Genomic DNA, 15,041 nt, shown 5'->3' with positions numbered 1-15,041 from the left:
GTTATGCTGTGCTCTCCACAAGCATAGCTACAACTGTCACCACACAACACTATTTCCACACCATTGGCTATATTCCCTATGCTGTATCTTTTATCTCTGTGGCTTATTCTATAAATGGAGGCCTGTATCTCCTATGCCCTTTCACCTGTTTTGCCCATTCCCCCTCCCTCTGGCAACCATCAGTTTGTTCTCTGTATTTACACGAAATTCTAATTTCTTAGAGATATAGCCAACCTTGTCACATATATGAAAGGCAACTCACATTTTCTCTCCAGGTAACTCTAAATTTCAATCTTTATTGTCCTCTCCCAGATGTCACAACTCCTCCTGCCAGATTCCCCATTATTTCAAGAGACAAGAATATTCCCTAAGGCCTCCTTTTAAATATACATCTTTCTGAGATCATGTTTCTGGTTTCCCTGAAGATTGTCACATCAATAAATCTATCTTCTGCCTGGATCCTCAGTTTTGAAAATAATTTTATCACCTTAGCTAGGTACAGCCGACATTTCTCTCTTATATGTATTCTTCAATCCAAACAGAAGGATTGTACCATTTGAAGGCATAAAAACATTTATATGTAGACCTTGGCATAATTGTAGATGCAGATGAGACTTTCTGCAAATAGGCCAATTGCCAAACCCAGACCACAGGAAGACCCTATCTGAACCTGGCCCAACATAAAATCAGTTATGTCCATTATGTGGAAGCCTTAGGAAAGTATGGTTTATGGAGCAATAGCCTGAGACATCATAAGGATTAACTTGCTCCCAGTATTAAAAAAAAAAAAAAAAGAAAAAAAAGGCATCAAAAGCCTTGCTCCTTTAGAAACATTTAGAGCTTTCAAGCCCACACACACTCAGATAGTACTGATAATTCTCTCTCTGTTTGTAGGATTTGGAAGAGCTACAAAGAATAAAGAGCCACAATATTTTGACAAAGTATGATGTATTCTTCTCTTTAGGTATGTTTGTTAGAAAACCTGGACTTTTTCCCTTCAATTAATAAAATATCATAAGTATAAGAAGCTTTGAATATATAAAGACTTTCTAGGAATACAACAGATAAATACACATACTTGTTATATATAAAGCACTGATATTTTAAAAATCACCTAGTTGTATAAAACCACAGTTTTCAAGGTACTCTCACATACATTATTGTGAAAGATTCAGTATAAAACATTTTATTCAACTAATATCTAAACAGCATTACTCACTTTTTCCACTTCTGAGTACATGAGAGAGGCCATCAGCAATTAATTTTTAAAAATTAGGATTTATATCCTACCTGTTCCCAAACAAGATTGAAATGATGCAGAATATTAAACCCAAGGTAAAATGGCAACATTAAAAATCAAAGAACATAGAAAACCAAGTAAAAGAAGTAGATGTTTCCAAGCAATTGCAACAAGTTGTGACACTGGGGGCCGTGAACGTGAACTTGCCTCTCACAGGAGTTAGCCTTTGCTCACCAGCAGGGCGGGGGTTGGGGGTGGGGGGTGGGATGCTGAAACACCGGGCTACTTAACAATATGTTTCCAGAACCATCTGACCATCAGGGCCTCTGGATTAATTATACTCCTGTATTTCTCAGAAAGTGATTGGTAAACCAACTGAAATGGGATTTTCAGTGATGCTTATTTTTAGAATGCATATTCCTGGGCTTAGCCTAAGATCACTGGTGGCAGGATTCTGGGATTATATTTTCACATACCCACTAGGTTCTATTTTTGCTCTGTAAATTTGGAAACCACTGCTTTTCTGGGATTAGTGCCTGTGATGTGGGAATAATAGAAAACCCAGGACCAGGAAGACAGAAAATAAGGAATGCCTGGGTGGCTCAGTCAGATAAGTGTCCAACTCTTGATTTTGGCTCAGGCCATGATCTCTGGGTTGTGAGATCATGCAGGCATGGAGCCTCCTTGGGATTCTCTTCCTCTTCCTCTGTTCCACTGCACCCCCCTCCCGACTCTCTCTCTCTTAAAAAAAAAAAAAAAAAAAAGTAGAAAATTGTTCTGTTCTGGTTCTCTATCTCTTGGATACTGCTTTTTGCCCTCCGATTTTTGCCCTGTGCTCATAGTACTTTCAAATGCCTGGTCCATTGAAAGCTTAATGTTTTTCTTTGGATGTTCCCATATACTTGGCCTCTTCTAACTATAGTATTCTCCTTCCAACTTCCCATCCCATCCCCTAAAATTGTTGTCTGTTGGCCATTTGTAGGTCTTCCCTGGAGAAATATCTGTTCATGTCTTCTGCCCATTTCTTGATTGTATTATTTGTTCTTTGGGTGTTGAGTTTGGTAAGTTCTCTATAGATCTTGGATGCTAGCCCTTTATCTGATATGTCATTTGCAAATATCTTCTCCCATTCTGTTGGTTGTCAACTGTTTCTTTTGCTGTACAAAAGCTTCCTATCTTGGTGAAGATAGTTCACCCAATAGTTCATTTTTGCCTTTGTTTCCCTTGCCTTTGGAGATGTGTCTAGCAAGAAGTTGCTGCAGCCAAGGTCAAAGAGGTTGCTGCCTGTGTTCTTCTCTTGGATCTTGATGGATCCCTGTCTCACATTTAGGTCTTTTATCCATTTTGAGTTTATTTTTGTGTGTGGTGTGAGGAAATGGTCCAGTTTCATTCTTCTGCATGTGGCTGTCTAATTTTCCAAAAGCCATTTGTTGAAGAGACTATCTTTTCCATTGGACATTCTTTCCTGCTTTGTCAAAGATTTTGTTCATAGAGTTGAGGGTCCATTTTTGGGTTCTCTATTCTGTTCCATTGATCTAGTTTCTGATTTTGTGCCAGTACCACACTGTCTTGATGATTACAGCTTTGTCATAGAGCTTGAAGTATAGCTAAAATGTCTGTGCTACCTAGAGCAATCCATACATTCAATGCAATCCTTTTCAAAATACCATCCACTTGTTGGTGGAAAAAATAATCCTAAAAATTGTATGGAATGAGAAAAGACTCCAAATAGCCAAAGGAATGTTGAAAAAGAAAAACCAAAACTGGTGGCATCACAATTTCAGGATCTCTTTTATAGCTCTGCACAGCTACAATCTCTCCTTGTCTTGCTTGGGATTAATTTACTCCAGCACTGTTTAGGGGAACATGTAAGATACTCCCTTCATAGCTTCTGGCCATCAATAACCAAATATGGACCTATGTAGGAGGAATTATCTGTTCTCTGCTCTTTAATGTTATTTCCAGTTAATGGGCCTTATTGGATTATTCTCTATATTTGAGGTACATATCTTATGTTTTCCCTACTCTCCAAATGCTCTCACATTCTACTACTCTTGCTATTTTCCACTTTAGCTCCATATATTCCCTGGCTTATGTTATCTCCTCATGTGCCTCCTGTATTTGACCATTCACCTGAAGGTACATTCAACATCTTGACTAAACTTAAAGTTTATGGTCCTAATTTCTGCAGTATAATGATCAATCCTCCAGTCATACATCTGGGAATTCATCATCATTCAACACCCATTTAGTCCCAAGGTTTTGCTGCTCTTGTTCCCTGTGAATTTTTGCCTTTTCTCTTATAATTTAGGATTTTACTCTGCTCTCCCCACTATGCCCCACCCCTGACTTTTATTAGGATTGTTAAGACTGTTGTCAAAAATATTTGCTCCATCTTTAAGAAATATCTTTGTCCCTAGCTCAAAACTTCTCTTAGATCATGTACAGCATGTCCTGAGAGTTATCTATGTTTGACTCTGCTTCCTAAGCTCCCAGTGTTAATAAGAGCATTAGATGAAAACACCCCCTCCGTACCCAGCTCCTTCAGTCTTACACTAAAGACTTCCAAGTTTCTAGAAAACCTTCTACTTTTCTTCGAACTGACCAGACAAGCCAGAACAAGGGCAAGTGTCTGCTGGGTGCATGGGGTTTAGGATGTCACTTCAGATTTTGGGGAGAATTCACAAGAAGGCCGGACAGCTAATATGGCACAGCAGGTCTGCATACAGGCAATTCCATAGCAATCCACAAGAAATCACAATTATCTCTTCACGGGACCTAAGTCCTATTATTGCTTTCATCTGCTGGGGTGACTGTGCCCCTTAGTCAAGTGCCAAAGCTGTCTCATACCAGCTGGAGGGTGACAACTGCTAAATGTTTAGGACCTTTGCAAGCTAGTTCTTTAATATAGCCATTAATAAACATTAACTTATATTAACTTACAATGAAATAAATTGTATTTAAAAACAAAGGGAACATGGCTAACAGACATGTGAAAAGATGATCAGTATCACTCCTCAAGGAAATGCAAATCAAAACTATAATGAGATATCACCTCACATCTGTCAGAATGGCTAAAATAAAAACCTGAGAAATAACAAATGGTGGTGAGGATGTGGAGAAAGGGGAACACTTGTGCACTGTTGGTGTGAATGCAAATTGATGCAGCTACTGTGGAAAACAATATGGAGGTTCCTCAAAAAAGTTAAAAACAGAAGTACTCTGCATTCCAGTAATCGCACTACTGGTATTTACCCTAAAAATACAAAAACATTAATTCAAAGGGATATATGCACCCCTATGTTCATTGCAGCACTATTTACAATAGCAAGCTATGGAAGCAGACCAGGTGTCAATCAATAGATGAATGGATATGGAAGATGTGGTATATATGCAATAGAATATAATTCAGCCATAAAAAAAGAATGAATTCTTGCCATTTGCATCAACATGGTTGGAGCTAGAGAGTATAATGCTAAGTGAAATAAGTCAGAGAAAGGCAAATACCATAAGAATTCACTCACATGTGGAATTTAAGGAACAAAACAAATGAACAAAAGAAAAAAAAAGAGACGCAAACCAAGGAACAGACTCTCAACTATAGAGAACAAACTATGGTTACCAGAGGGGAGCTGGGTGGGGGAATGGGTGAAATAGGTTAGGGGGATTAAGGAGAGCACTTGTCATGTTGAACACTAAATAATGGATAGAATTGTTGAAGCACTATATTGTACACCTGAAACTGAAATAACACTCTATGTTAACTATACTGGAATTAAAGTTAAAAACTTATTACAAAACCAAAAAGTCAATAAAAAATAAAAACAAAGGTGGCAATAAAAATTCATCACTTCCTAATTATTTTACTATTATCTGTGCTCTTGGGGTTATTTACATCTGTTGTATCTGTACAATAGAAATAATATATAATGGCATACAACCACACATGTCCTCTCAATTCTGTGTTAAGTCACATCAAGTTGGTTGAAGTAAGCCATGGTGAAAGTATGTACACCAGAGAAAACAGCAAATGCTACAAATCAGGGCTTATCCCATCCCTTCCTTCAACCCCTAGAAAGCTGTTGAATACTGACCAGTACATTATTACTGTGAATCCACTTAGTATTAAAATGGAAAAATACAAAGGTACAGTATAGTTAGTGAAATTTCCCTACTTTAATTCACACTTTTCCATTTCTTCCAACCTGCTTTTCTTTCAAAGTGTTCCAACCTCTCCCAAGTCAAAACATGTGGAAGCATAACCTATATCAAACAACTGACCTGAATAGTGTTCATATTATTACTTTATTAATTGGCTCTCCTAAGATGAAGAGCCAATTAATAAGACTAAGACTTCATCTCCTAAGATGAAGTCAGAAATTCCTTTATATAAAGGAATCTGATTTTTCTGTTCAAAATCCCTTCTCCTTTACCTACATTGTCCCCAGATCCTTTTCTGCACATGTGTGTTTGTACCTGTGTTTGTGCATATCCATTTGCTCTATGTATAGTTACTTCTTAATAGCTAACTTGAACTTCAAATAACTACAGTTAAAGCTCAACTCTGTATCTAGGAAGACACTAGAAAGGGAGATCATTAAATGCCTTAGAATCAATACTTGAATTCTTAAGAGGGAATTCAGGAGGAGATCAGCAAATGTTATTAAAGGATCAGGAACTGACTCAAGAAAATATAAAGAAAGTAAGACTCCTTATATGGCAATGATAAGGCTAATGGGAAACTGAAAGTGATCTTAGAGAATGACTGGGAATTTTATACAGAGGAGTCATTGTTCTGGGTTTCCACTTAGGATAAGTTAAGAGAGATTTAACTTACAGCACTTCATAGAAAGAACTTGAGAAGAATTCAGCAAGAGAAAATTATCTTAAGGGGTTATTTCCCCCTAAAGTTCTTTTTAATCAGCCATTTTAATCAATGTTTCCACAGAAGCTTAATTCAGAGGTAGAGAGTCTTATTACTAAAAAGTCACTCAAAAACGCAATCAATGGAAGATGGGATGTCTGGATTTTCCCCAAAAGTAGATATGGACTTTAGCTTTCTAAATATTCTCAGATGTTCTAAGCTCACCTGAAGATCATATTTACTGAGGCTTCCTCGAATAGGTGGGTACGTATACATAAGGGATGAGGATATAAATACCAAAGACACATAATACCAAATCAGATAAAAAAAAAACCTTCATTCTGAGACTCAGTTTCTCAACAAGATCCCTTTGTGGGAAGGCATGGGAGGGCCTTAAATAAACAAATTCCCCTAATAACCTACCATTTGTGTGTCTAATCCCATTTTGAACCCATTTACGCATTAATAAGTGCAACCTCCCAAGGTAGTTACTTCCCTGTTGTTTTTTTCTTCTAGTATTTGGGGATTTGTTAAATCCTATGCATATATTAAAACCCTTTTGGGATCCCTGGGTGGCGCAGCGGTTTGGCGCCTGCCTTTGGCCCAGGGCACGATCCTGGAGACCCGGGATCGAATCCCACTTCGGGCTCCCGGTGCATGGAGCCTGCTTCTCCCTCTGCCTGTGTCTCTGCCTCTCTCTCTCTCTGTGTGACTATCATAAATAAAAAAAATAAAAATAAAAAATAAAAAATAATAATAAAACCCTTTTGATGGGGATCCCTGGGTGGTTCAGCGGTTTAGTGCCTGCCTTCGGCCCAGGGCATGATCCTGGAGTCCCGGGATCGAGTCCCACATTGAGCTCCCTTCATGGAGCTTGCTTGTGTCTGCCTCTCTCACTCTCTGTGTCTCTCATGAATAAATAAATAAAATCTTTTAAAAAATCCTTTTGAAAATAAGGCTATAAATCACTAAATGTATTAATTAACTGCATTAATTATAATTAATAAATTAAAAGTCAGAATTTACCCTACTCGGGACACCTGGGTGGCTCAACGGTTGAGCATCTGCCTTCAGCTCAGGGCGTGATCCTGGAGTCCTGGGATCGAGTCCTGCATTGGGCTTCCTGCACAGAACCTCCTTCTCCCTCTGCCTGTGTCTCTGCCTCTCTCTCTGTGTCTCTCATGAATAAAGTCTTTAAAAAAAAAAAAAAAAAAAGATTTTACCCCATTCAATCCCTATGAGATGTAAGACTTCCAATGACTTCCATAATTTGGCCTCCACTTATCTATTCAATCTCTTCTCTTACCACCATTTCCCCAGCCCACTCCAAACCCTATGCTTCAATGGTACCAAATCATTGCCAGTTCCTTTAAATTGCATGGGTATTTGGCAGAAAGATATTTCCCATTTCTGGAAGATGTTTCCTTCTACCGTGAAGACTTCCTGACTCCCCCTGACCCCTCCTACCTGGTTTAGGTACTGCTTCTGTTTGTTCCTGTTGTACTTGTGCTTGCCCTCACCAAGAGTATCTGAATTCCCCATCAGACTGTCAGGTCCTTGGAAACAGGAACTGTCCTTTTTGTTCATCTCTCTATCCAACGTAGCAAGCATTCAGTTATAATTGTTAAACTCATAAATTAGAAAGGTTAATAGACTTAAAATAACATCACCACTACATTCCATACTTGAGGCTCAGTATATCAACTCTGGCCCTCTATACAGAATGGGATGATTTCATGGTCAATATAGTCACCACTTTCTGAATTTCATTAGGAATCATGCAGTCTCCCAAATGCAAGTTTATGATGATTTTATACACATATCAAGTCAGTTTTTGCTTTCTTTCCTAGTAGTGTCTGGGATTTCATTCAATTTTTTGGCTTATATCTTCATGCAATGTTTGTGGTGGCATCAAGGTCTATTTTATAGGTCGGAAAAGATCATTTATAACTATCATCCTATAAGGATGGTTTGTAGGATAAAAAAGGCAGAAACAGTGAACTGCATTTAAATTTATCTTGTTTGATTTTGTATATTACTGGTAGCACGTAATTCAGCCCTTTGTTAAACAAAATTGAAAAGCCACTGTGAAGTTCAAAAACATCTCCTCCTCTAAGGAACAAAAGCAGGAGAAACTTTCATTGTAATGAGGGAAATTAAACCTTGATTTTGAAATAGCTTTGTCCTCACAAAGATGAGTTATTAAGAGAGGAAACCAAGAGTGGAAAGATAAAGGCAGAGATGATCAGACTAGTAAAGATTAGTTGAATGTACGGAAGTCTGCTCTAAAGCTGTGTATAGGCTTTACTGGGAGAATTAGAAGAGTGTCATGGTGGTGAGGTGTGAATTGGGGAAAAATAAAATCCTGATCTATAAGAAATATTACTTGGCTTTATTTGCTCAAAAGCATATGATACTTTAAGCTTGGAAACTTTTAAATAGTTTCAATTAAAAAGATATGTTGATGTTGATTTAAAACCAGTTTTCAGCTGATGTTATTCTTAAGTTATTTCTCTATAACAGAACTTAGGAGTTTTAAATGACATTTTCTGAAATAAATTGAGATTTTAATTCCAAGTCATGTCTCACAGGAAAATTGCAGGTGAATAGGAAGGTCACCTTATTATAATTATTAGTAAAAATATAGTTATCTGCTTAGATTGTTATCAGGAACAAGCAAAGTTTTCTTTCCCTTTGGGAATAAAAGGGGTCAGTGATACAAACCTCCTGTTTGTGACTGATAATTAAAGATTGGTGATTAAAGCATAGGCACTTTTTTTCTGCCTCTCTTGCTCTTCATAAACTTGCTTTCTTAATGATTTTAATCAAAAGTTTACAGAAAAATAGGATTGATTTTATGTCATGAGATTGAAAAGCAACCCAGGAGGCTTGAGATACTCTCAAGTCATTCTGGTCATGATTACAAATCATTCTGATGGAGGAGAGAGGATAATCAAATGATCCTGTACATTGGTCCAAAAAATAATCTACACAAGAACAGGGTGTGGAGACAGGATTTAGTGGCACCGTGTTTAAAAAGGATGGTTGTTATCTAAATCCATACACTCAAACAGGTTTTTATGTCTCACTAATTTATTTTAGTCTAAATAGTCAACAGTTCCATCATGTTTTTAGCCATGATATTGACTTTTTTGAAGCATTAAAGTTGTAAATAGCATATCCATCATTTTGGGTTTGTCTGATTATTTCCTCTTGGTATCTAATGCTTTCCCTTCATTCCTCTTCCCCCTAACTTTCCTTTAAGTTTCAAACAAGGTGTTAACCAACAATATACAACTCAGAGGCCAAATCCAATCCTCCATTTTATTTTTGTAAATAAAGCTTTATTGGAACAGAGCCACACCCATTAGCTTACATATTGTCTATCACTGCTTTCCTAGGGCAGGGTTGAGCAATGCTGAGGAGACCATATGGCCCACAAAGCCTAAAATAATTATAATCTGTCTCTTTTTAAAAAATCTTTGCCAATTCCTATACTGGAAAATTGTTTAAATTGAGATAAAGTATTTTTGGCACAAAGGTGATGTATTTCATATTGCATCCTCTCAGGATGCACAATGTCAGGTTGTTAGTCCACTACTAGTGATGTTGTTTGTTTACTTAAAGCGGTGATAGCCAGATCTCCCCAATGTATAGGCATGTTTTTTTCCCTCTTTTCATTTAGTAAATAATTCATGAAGAGATACTTTGGTTCTGTAAATATTCTGTTTATCATATAAAAATATTCCATCTAAAGACTTTATTATCTACTGATGGTCTTTACCTGAAATAATTATTACATTGGCGATTGAAAAGTGCCAGCTTCTAAATCTATTAGGTCTTCAACATTTATGAGTGACAAAATGATAATTTCTTTGCTCCAAATGTAGAATCAGCCATTTTCTTCTCAGTTAATCCTGATTCTTTTAGGTGAAAATGATATTTAGAAATCAATATCTAAATTGATGTAGGTGCTAGCCTGTATGATTTAGTACCTGGAGTGTATGGCCCATAGGCTGAAATATTTATTATCTAGCCTTTTACAGAAAAAGCATACTGACTCCAGGTATAGGGAAATAGCACATGTCACATGTGCTATTGTAATGGGAGGGCCATTACATACCCTAGTCCTGTTAACATTAAAATGTTCCTTTAAACGTTTTGTCCTACCACAAATGTAAAATATTTCAAGGTCACAATACCAATGTTCTCACTAATAGTGAACCACTGAGTGAAGTTTAAGGTTTCTTCCCAGTACTTTTCCCCTTAAAATTCATCTGACTGGGATCCCTGGGTGGCGCAGCGGTTTGGCGCCCGCCTTTGGCCCAGGGCGCAATCCTGGAGACCCGGGATTGAATCCCACGTCGGGCTCCCGGTGCATGGAGCCTGCTTCTCCTTCTGCCTGTGTCTCTGCCTCTCTCACTCTCTCTCTCTCTCTCTCTCTGTGACTATCATAAATAAATAAAAATTTTAAAAAAATTTAAAAAAAAAGAAAAAAAATTCATTCTTCGACGGAGGATGTATAGAGGCCTAGTTTCTTTTCTTTTCTTTTTTTTTTTTTGAGGCCTCGTTTAACTAATATTTTCCTTCCTGTGGTTATATTAGTTGGGAGGGGGCTATAAAAACATTTAAATGATAATTAAGGAAATTAGAATATGGAGTCGATACTAGATGACATTATAGAATTTTTGTTCATTTTCTTAGCTATCCTAATGGTATTGTGGTTAAGTAGGTGATTGTCCTTATTAGCTAAATCATGCCAAAATATTTAGTGGTAAGATTTCATGTCTGCAATGTTCTTTTTTTTTTTTTTTTATGTTTCAGTTTTTTAGAAAACCTAGATTTATTTGTTAAGCTATTACAAAGACAGGACAATTATCATCTGAAGTACTCTGAGGACTTCATCCCAATTTCACTGGTTGTTATGGAAACCAACCTAAGAGGTTAGAAATTAAAGGATATAAACCTGAGGTTATAACAAAACAGACTGGTGACATGTGGCAAAAGGCATTAAAGGCTAATCAGCAGCACTTGTGTTAGTGATAGTATATGTGGCTAAGATATTTCCCAAGAGGCTCCCTAAAGACACTTACCCCTCTGGAGAATGAGCAGCGGTCGGGATTTCTCTGAGATTTTTTTTTTTTTTCTTTTTAAGGGGTAAGGGAAGGCCTAGGCTCTAAAGGGGGTAGATATTATACTCCACCTCCCTCTTCCCATCCAGCCTACCTACACTTTCAAGTGCCTGTGTATTCTCACCGTGTGGCCTGCCAGGTTACGGAAGATGCACGTAGTGAAGGTAGGAACTATAGGCCTACTCAGAGGGCACCTATATACAGAGAGTTTTAAGGTAGATGATAAACTACAAATACCCTCTTAGTTCATTCACCTTTGTTAATAAAGGTCATAGTTTCTTCGGTGACAACTTTTTAATCTCTGTATAGTCTGTCTCATAAAAGAACTGGTTTAGGTAAATTTTGGAGAAGGAAAAAGACTTTTATCAACACTTACTCCACAGTAGAAGAGGCACCAAGTTCTTTTCTACAGTGAGGAGTAGAATCTCACAGCAGCATGAATCATTCTCAGTGACCACAATCTGCATCCCCGAACTATCCAGCAACTGTTGGAAGCTACCTCCATCCCACCTCATAGTCTCTTGTTGACTCTTCTGTCCAGACTCCAGCCATGTTACACTGGCTGCTCAGCCTGAGAAAGCCTGTGTTCTAAACTCTTCAATGTGGCCGGGCCTGCTGCTGCTAATTGGGATAATCCTTCTTCATGGGTATAAAATGTAGGGATGTCTGCCCACCCTTGTTCATGTGCTTCTGCATCCTATTCTTCTCCATCCTCGTCAGATGGTTATCTGAATCTTCATCCTCAGGATCTGGAGGCAAAGTTGGGCGTTCACACATTGCAGTGAACATTGCTGATTTATCACTAGGCACAAATCTAAGTTCAGCAATAGGTTCAAAATTATCATCATTGTCTTATTCTTCAGCAACAGATACTTTTGATTCTTCCTCAAATTTGGCATTTACCATAACATGCAAATACTCACATGGATAGGCATCTAGGTGTCTGGACACTGTGCAAACTAATGGTGGCATATTCCATTGAGAATCCTAATCTAGGGCCATCTAACCAAGGAAGGTGGCTCTCAGTAATGTAAGAGGTGCCAAGATGCCAAAGGCCTTGCTGTTCAGCCCAGCCTTGATATCTGGCTGCTGCTGCCGGAGCCCCTCAGTTGAGCATGGCAGCAGGAAACTTTGAAGGAAGCTCACTGAAGCAGGAAGCACAGAAACACAGGCCTGGAGAGAGAACCAAAGCACAGCAACTCCACCACTTGCCTGAAACTTTTATTTTTTTATTTTATTTTATTTTATTTTATTTATTTATTTTATTTATTTTATTTTATTTTATTTTATTTTATTTTATTTTTAAAAAAGATTTTATTTATTCATGAGAGACACAGAGAGAGGCAGAGACACAGGCAGAGGGAGAAGCAGGCTCCCTATGGGGAGCCTGATGTGGGACTCAACCCCAGGACCCCGGGATCATGACCCAAACCAAAGGCAGGTGTTCAACCACTGAGCCACCCAGGTACCCCTGCAACTTTCTTTTAAATAGTATGGTAGACCACAGTGTATGGGCGGGGTGGAGAGAAAGAGGGAAGAGAGCAAGAATACAAATAAAGGAAATAGGGCATAATACTTAAAGTTAGTATATCTGGGTAGAAATTCTTTGTACAATTTTTGCAGTTCTTCCTTAAACTTGAAATTTTATCAAAGTTGGGAGATAGAGGAAAAAGAGAGAGATGATTGTGAGTTCAATAAAGATTTTAAAAAGTGATCCATATACACATGCACCAATACTTTGTCTCCTTGGGCAAAATTAATTAACATACATGTTCTGCGGAAGAACCTTTTCTTGTGCTCTGCTTTGGCTGAGGGTCAGAGCATACCTAGAGCTCTAATTACTTTAATGTGAAAGGGAACTGACAAAAAAGAATGACGCCGTCGATTGAATAGAATTGTCAGGTTTTCTAGCTTTCCTTAAGATTCCAGTTCAATTTATCTAGAGGCTAGTTATGGATAGAACCCAAATACATAAGGATATTTTACACAAAGCCACAGCATTGATGCGCTCCCCTTCTACCATCCCACTAACCTGGAGTCAGCAAACGTTTTCTTTAGAGGGTGAGATAATAAATATTTCAGGCCTGTTGCTGTGCTCATACAGTCACAGTATGTCCCATGGTCATTGTTACACTGACACTGTGGGCCATACAGCTGCTGTACGTGTCACACTATATGTGCCATTGTGGCCTACAAAAGCAGCCATAGATAAATGAACGAACATGGTTGTGTTCAAATAAAACATTTCTTATGGGCACAGAAATTTAAATTTCACGCAGTTTTCACATAATGTGATTTCTTTTTTTCCTAGGCATTTAAAAATGTAAATATTCTTGGCTTACAGACAATAGAAAAAATAGACAGAATGGTAGGTATGGTTCAACCTAGAAAACAAAAGGGAAGAACTTACAATTGCACCTTTGTGCAGGCTGTGTTTTAGCTGCCTCACTTGGCTCTGGTGAGGGAAAGGGGCTCCTCTGAATGGCCTGACAAGGCTAAACAGCTCTATGCTTTTAAATCCACTGAGCAGATACTAAGTCTGTTCCCAGACCTCTGAGATTCAAAAGGTCCGTTAGCTGCCCTAAATAGGAAGGTTCTAAGTTAGTAATCAGTATAATCGGGAGGAGTCAGTCATCATGTAGGTAAATAACAACTAGAATCTTGGTCTATCAGCTTGGAACTAGAGAGGTTTCTCATTCACTTCCTTCTGCAAGTGAAGGCACCTTATCCACTGTCTTTTTAACCTGGGGCTTTACCATGACCGATTGATCACATGTTAATACCTCTGTGCAATCAAATTAGTTTGCTTGTAGATGTAAATTTGTCTTACTTAAATAAATGTATTTAGATACTGACACAAATAGCGTCCTAAGTAATGGTTTTTATTTATAATAATCTCTATCCTTTAATAATATTGCCATAGTGACCTTGAACCATGATATGTGCTGAACCATGGTGGGCCCCTTTGGCCAGAGAGGGTTTTCCCCTATGCCTCTCCTTCATTGCAAATGACAAATGAGTTGAAAACCTACCTCTCCAAAAAGAGCTTATGAAAAGAAAGGGCTTATAGGGATAGAGATGGAGATGGGGAAAGAGAAATACATAACTATCCTCAGTATTTAAATGGTTGTCAAGAGAAGGAAGGTTCAGACTTGTTCCACTTGCTCTCAAGCAATAGAAGAAGGATTAATGCGTGGAAGCTGATAAGAAAGAGCTGGGCTTACTACCAAAAAATATAGAAATAACAAGAGGAAAAGAGAAAAATTCAATAGCTGTCCAAAGATGAAATGGACTGCCCTGGAAGACAGAAAGTTTAGTGTCTGGAGATACACACATACCTAGGATGTATGACCACTAAGTGGAGAGGTAGTAGAAAAGATTCAAAAATTGAAATCATTGAACTAGGTAACTTTAAGATCTATGACATTTAACACTTAGGCCTGACACTTTTGAGATGGCATTCTTAAGAAAAAAAGAGGCAGGGATCCCTGGGTGGCGCAGCGGTTTAGTGCCTGCCTTTGGCTCAGGGCGGGATCCTGGAGACCCGGGATCGAATCCCACGTCGGGCTCCCGGTGCATGGAGCCTGCTTCTCCCTCTGCCTGTGTCTCTGCCTCTCTCTCTCTCTCTCTCTGACTATCATAAATAAATAAATTAATTTAAAAAAAAAAGAAAAAGAAAAAAAAGAGGCAAAGATAAATAATCATAAGAGTGAGGTAATTCCTTATTCCTCTAGTTTAACCACAGCAAAGACAAACGTGGCTCATTCACCCACAACAAATTCAGGCCTTACCACTTTATTCTAGC

The 15,041-nt window shown here is 38.1% G+C and overlaps 1 protein-coding gene and 1 pseudogene across 14 annotated transcripts in view; both read right to left on the bottom strand.

Annotated features, from left to right (window-relative positions):
- The window catches only part of CCDC148 (coiled-coil domain containing 148), a 281,532-nt gene that overhangs the window by 66,545 nt on the left and 199,946 nt on the right, over window positions 1-15,041 (bottom strand). The window lies entirely within an intron of this gene.
- On the bottom strand, window positions 10,269-13,995 carry LOC144304550 (methylosome subunit pICln pseudogene; annotated as a pseudogene).

The sequence above is a fragment of the Canis aureus genome, chromosome 34 (genome assembly GCF_053574225.1).
Source record: "Canis aureus isolate CA01 chromosome 34, VMU_Caureus_v.1.0, whole genome shotgun sequence".
NCBI classification, from domain to species: Eukaryota; Metazoa; Chordata; class Mammalia; order Carnivora; family Canidae; genus Canis; species Canis aureus.
This window is presented reverse-complemented; position numbering and strand designations above follow the sequence as displayed.